Raw genomic sequence first — 6,000 nt, forward strand, 5'->3', positions numbered from 1 at the left:
ATCCACACTCTTTCCTGAAGGTCTTAAAACATAATGCACTAGTTTGGGGACCAGATGTCTGATCAGGGTTAAAGATGCAGCCTGAAGTTATGAAATAATATTTTTTTCCTCCGAATCTAATTATGTCCTTGGCCTCTTTGGCTGTGCAAGTTACCAGATTTCCATCTGGTATCCTAGAGCGTGGTCATTTGCTAAAGCTGGAATATCAAGTGGGTCTATCAAAAAATTGTTGTACAAGGACCCTCACCACAGACGAGCCGAAAAAGTGAGGCTGAGGCTCTCATAGCACTGTATAAGGAAGCATGTTGAGATTTTGCTGATGAATGTAGTGTGTTGGTATAGTGGATTGAACTATGTCCCCCCAAAACTCACTGAAGCTTGAATTGTGTTCCCCAAGTTTTATGTATTGGAAACTTAGCCGCTACTGTGACTATTTAGAGGGTGGGAAATCCTATTATGGTAATTGAAAGGTGGAGCCCTGAAGAGGTGATTGGATTGTAGAACCATGCAGTAGTGAATGGATTAAAAATGGTGGTTGGGGCATGGTTCTGAGGGCTTTAAAAGAAAAGGAGAGTCTGTCTTTCGCTCTCTCTGCTCTCTCTTCTTCCACCCTCTTGCAATGTGAGACCCCTGGGTCTCTGTTGCCACCACCAGATGGACTTTGGACTTCCCAGCCTCAGAAACTATAAGCAGTAATTTTGTTTTCTTTATAAATCATCCACTTTCAGGTATTTTGTTACAAGCAACAAAAATGGACTAATACAGTTGGGCCTCACAGAGGTGGCTTCTACCATCCGGTGGCTTGGCAAGCAGGAGGGGCCTGTTATTGTGGCTGGAATTAGTGAACAGTGGGGCTGAGTAGTGGGGCAGTTCTGGGGCCTCACCCTGGTTTCATTCCCCAGCAACCAAGGAGAGGAGAAGCCTGGCTAGCAAGTGACTTCCATGGGAAGTTAGCTTTGCTGTCTACTCCAAATTCAAGACACTCCCCAAACAGGAGTCAATATATTAGGGCTGATTGGAGAGAAAGAGAGAGAGAAGGAGGAAGAAGCAAAAGGAGGAGGAGGAGGAGAGAGAAAGAAGCATGAGTCCTGGACTACCTATGATCTGCAAAATGGCAGGTTATTTGAGCCAGGCCCTCCTGCTTGTCCCTGCCAGAGGCCAGCCAGCGTCTGGAAGGGATGCAGCCCCGGCCAGTTGCTGGAGTTAAAGGTGCTGAAACCATTTTGGCCAGGAGGGGGCTCCAAATTTCACTCAAACTTGCACATCTCTGGGTAATAGTCTGGTTAGACCTCACTTTACTTAAATACTTATCCACCATCGTAGCATGGAAGGGACCAGAAACATCCCCAGAAATGGAAAGTTACTTCAAGGCCAGAAGGCTGGTTTGTGATTGAGCCAGGACTAGAACCCAGGTTGGGTAAGTCCTGTTCCGAGACTATTTTCCAGCTCTTAGGCGTCATTTAGCAGTAGCAGCAGCAGCAGCAGCAGCAGCAGCAGCAGCAGCAGCAGCAGCAGCAGCAGCAGCAGCAGCAGCAGCAGCAGCAGCAGCAGCAGCAGCAGCAGCAGCAGCAGCAGCAGCAGCAGCAGCAGCAGCAGCAGCAGCAGCAGCAGCAGCAGCAGCAGCAGCAGCAGCAGCAGCAGCAGCAGCAGCAGCAGCAGCAGCAGCAGCAGCAGCAGCAGCAGCAGCAGCAGCAGCAGCAGCAGCAGCAGCAGCAGCAGCAGCAGCAGCAGCAGCAGCAGCAGCAGCAGCAGCAGCAGCAGCAGCAGCAGCAGCAGCAGCAGCAGCAGCAGCAGCAGCAGCAGCAGCAGCAGCAGCAGCAGCAGCAGCAGCAGCAGCAGCAGCAGCAGCAGCAGCAGCAGCAGCAGCAGCAGCAGCAGCAGCAGCAGCAGCAGCAGCAGCAGCAGCAGCAGCAGCAGCAGCAGCAGCAGCAGCAGCAGCAGCAGCAGCAGCAGCAGCAGCAGCAGCAGCAGCAGCAGCAGCAGCAGCAGCAGCAGCAGCAGCAGCAGCAGCAGCAGCAGCAGCAGCAGCAGCAGCAGCAGCAGCAGCAGCAGCAGCAGCAGCAGCAGCAGCAGCAGCAGCAGCAGCAGCAGCAGCAGCAGCAGCAGCAGCAGCAGCAGCAGCAGCAGCAGCAGCATCTACAAATATCTGCTGAGATCCCAGTAATCTAAAAAGACAACCACTCATTGGGTGCCTGGTGTGTATACAGCCCTGTGCTGAGTGGCGTGTGTGTGGCAGGTGGCAGGCGGCAGCATGGCAGAGGTGCTGGGTGGTGGGGGGGTGGGGGAGGGAAAGGGCAGTGTCAAAGTCTTAAGTTCAAGGTTCTCAAGGCCCTCACATGCTTCTTACTGGTTTAGAAGGCACAGCCTAAGCACAGGAAAGTTAAATAACAATAAAAGATGTAAATAAGTTTCAATACAGTAGAGACTGAGCTGTCATAGGACAATGTATGATTAGTAACCAAATGAATAACTAGCAATTGCCATAAACTTTCTGAGGAAGAGAGGCTAATACTTTGTCTTTGTTTAACCCTTAACAGTTTTCAGTGTTTTCCTGTGTGTTGTCTTCTTTGAGGTGGTCACAAAGACTCTACATGGGAGAGGAGGTGGGGTGGGCTCTGCATGTGGGGAGCTGATGGGATGTGTGTGTGCTCAGAGGACTGTGGGGACACACATGCCCCTGACCTGGAGGAACATCCAGTCCTCCTTGTTGGGGAGTCCAGGCAACTTGTGACGCTCATGTGAAGGGAGAATTGGAATCCAGGGACTCGGGGGTTCAAGGGAGTGCAACAACATTCTGGATCTGCAGGTGTTCCTGCATGTGCTAAGTGTAAGGCTCTTTAAATGGACTCTTCCTGCCTGTGAATAGGCATGTGAACGTGGTGAAGGGAAAGATGGCTGGTCTGAAATGGACAAGCTGTGTGGCACTGGCAACTTGCTGAGTTTCCCTCGGCCTCAGTTTGCTCCTTGGTAAAATGAGAGCAATAAGTAACCTTTCTTGTCCTTCTAGTTGAAAAATTCTTTGATTCTAAGTATCCTATAATTACCTGTTTTAGAAAAATCAGTTTCAGGTATCAGTTTGCATCTTTATTTTGGGTCCTCTCTCTCTTATTTACCCTAAACTTTAAAAAAAAAATTTTTGCAATTGTATTTTGTCATTTGAAATCACACAATGTCCATGGATTGGAGTCATCCCCAGTTCATAGATGGAGGTGGTGAAATAGGGTTTACCTAATCGTCTCCAGCACTAGCTCCCTGAGCAGATGTTTTCAATGCAGACCATCCTATATACCTGCTCTATGCCAGGCATAGACCGCATATTACATAAATGATGCACAGGTCCCGTCTCCAAGGAAACTTCTGCCAGTCTCATTACTAGGGGGGAGTGCCAGGCACATGTGAGGCACTCAGTAAATGTGTGTTGAACAGAAAGGAACTCCTAAGGCACTGTGGGGAAGAAATCTGCATGAGGTTGAAATGTACCCAGGGAAGGGAGAGCCTGCCCCATTTCATACTTAAAGTCTCTTGGACATTCGGCCCCAGTAGGTATAAATAACTTCTAGGGGGCGGCACTCAGTTACTCCCTCCAATTGAGGTCATTTGGGAGCAAAAGGGGAAGTTGGGAGTATGCTCAAGCTGTGTTTAAAGACCTGAATTCGAGGGCCGGCCGCTTGGGAGTGCAGCGGCGCACCCGCCGAGGGTTCGGATCCCACATACGGACGGATTCCCACTCACGGGCTGAGTGAGGTGCGGTTGCGATCCCGTTGCCGGTCCCTGTCCGGTACGACACTGAGGGTTGCGATCCGTTGCCGGACATGAAAAAAGACAAAAAGGAAAAAAAAAAAAAAGACCTGAATTCAAGAAACGTCAGGTTGTCTGGAGTTTTTTAGGCAGGAAAAAGGCCAACACCTTTTAGGTGAACACTGAGTTTGACAATGGGGGAGATCAGAACGTGTCTGCTATGGATTGAATTGTGTCTACCAAAGTTCCAGGTATTAGAAACTTAATCCCCACTGTGACAGTGTTAAGAGATGGGAATTCTTTAACAATAATTGAAAGGAGGGGCCTTGAAGAGGTGATTAGATTGTGAGGACCATGCCCTAGTGAATTGATTAATCCATTGATGGTTTGATGGTGTTCATGGCATGGTTCTGATGGCTTTAAAAGGAGAGCAAGTGAGGGGGTTAGTTTCTCTCTCTGCTCCTGCCATTTCTGCCATGTGATACCCTGCGTAGCTGTAAAGCCACCACCAAGAATTAGGCTCTCACCAGATGTGTTCCCTGGACTTTGAGTTTCCCACCCTCCAAAGCTGTGAGTGATAAACATTGTTTCTTTACAAATTACTCAGTTTCGTATATTTTGTCATAAGCAACAGAAATGGACTAATACACTCTCCTTTATAGATTTCTTGTGCTTAGTGTCATGTTCAGTGTGGATCCGGGTCCAGAAGGAGGATGAGTAGGAAACCACTGGTGCTGTCTTAGGTGAGCCAACCACTGGTGCTGTCTTAGGTGGTGCTGTCTTAGGTGAGCCAACTGCTCTGATTCACAAGGAGACCCAGGGTAATCTTACCCGTCTCCTCTTCTTTCCCTCTGACACCCACTCCCCTCACCAAGGGCTTCTTGTGCTTAATGAGCACTTCCAGAATGTTTTGCCATCCACAGAGGAAGAGCAGCCGAGTGCCATCATGCATTGTTGTATCATGAACCCACAGGCTCTCTTGGTTCATCATCAAAGAGGACTCGGGGCTGGTGGGTACCCTCCCAGGTTCAGAAGCTCAGTGCCAAAGGCATATTCCAGGCCTACTTCCCACTCCTTCAGGGAACAAGCCTGGCTTGGGAGGGTAATGCCTTGTCCGCCCTGTTTCCCATCAACTGAGATCACTGCCATATCACCTTTTCCCCAGACTCCTGCTCCAGCACCCACAACCGTTTTTTACCATCTTCTCCAATAGCGAAGTCCTGTAAGATCTCTCAGTCTGGAGCCCCTACACCCACCTGTCTTTATTTCCTTCTCATGTCCTATCATCATTTGGTGTCCTAACACCCTTCCCAAAGAAGGCTGGAGGAATGGTGGGATGCTGTGTACCAAGCAACTGTATGAATTAAGTCTTAGATGGTACATGGGTTCTGACGGTGCAGAGAAGAAAATATTAATACAATAAGGTCACAAAACACTCTGCTTGCATTTCAGATGTTTCACATTGGTCCACAGTCACAAAGCTTCATTGTGATTGTGAAACAATTGGATTAGTTGTGAAAACACTACCCTTTAAATATTTGAAAGTAGAATGGAAAAAAAAAATGTTGAAATAGATGGGGGGGGGGGGGGGCTAAATTGAATTAAATAGTTACTGCTCCAAGTCCAGTGACCTACAAGTGGCTTGGAAAGTCGATTTTCCAGACCAGAGGGAGGGGTGGTGAGAAAGCCAGAGCCTGGGGCTAATGATGAGCTGGCCCCCAACCCAGTGGACTTTCCCACCGTTGTATGTTCCTTTCCCTCCTCCCAGCCTGGAGAGGGTCCCAGGGGAGCCCTGGGCTTAATGCAGTCGTGTTATGCAGAGCCTGCAACCTTGTCATTGGTAAATGATTTCACAGGTTAGTTACACAGGCCCAGATCGATGGGCGACTCAGGCAGCGGTTCGATCACGTTTCCGGGGAGAATTCACCCTTTGTGACCCGCGGTGGGGGCAGGTGGTTCATCAGAAGAGGCTCTAGCTTAAGGGATTTAATGCTGGCCCTTCCTCCTTCCTGTCTCCTCCTCGGGGGCCTGGGCAGTAACAGCCAGGCAATAAACTACTTTTCATTAAAGAGATCTGGGGGATGGGGTGGTGGGGGACAGAAAGGTGGGGACAGAAAGGCACAAATCCGTCCCGAGACGGAAAGCCAGGATGGGGGCGCGCTGGGTTCCCTTCCCCGCCCCTCCTCCCCCCGAAGCCACCCAGTGCCGCGCCAGGCCGCCGGCTGCGCTCTCGGCTCAGGCGGGGGCGAGCCGGCCCGCCCC

The sequence above is a fragment of the Galeopterus variegatus genome, unplaced genomic scaffold, assembly GCF_000696425.1.
Source record: "Galeopterus variegatus unplaced genomic scaffold, G_variegatus-3.0.2 Scaffold692, whole genome shotgun sequence".
In the NCBI taxonomy this organism is placed as follows: Eukaryota; Metazoa; Chordata; class Mammalia; order Dermoptera; family Cynocephalidae; genus Galeopterus; species Galeopterus variegatus.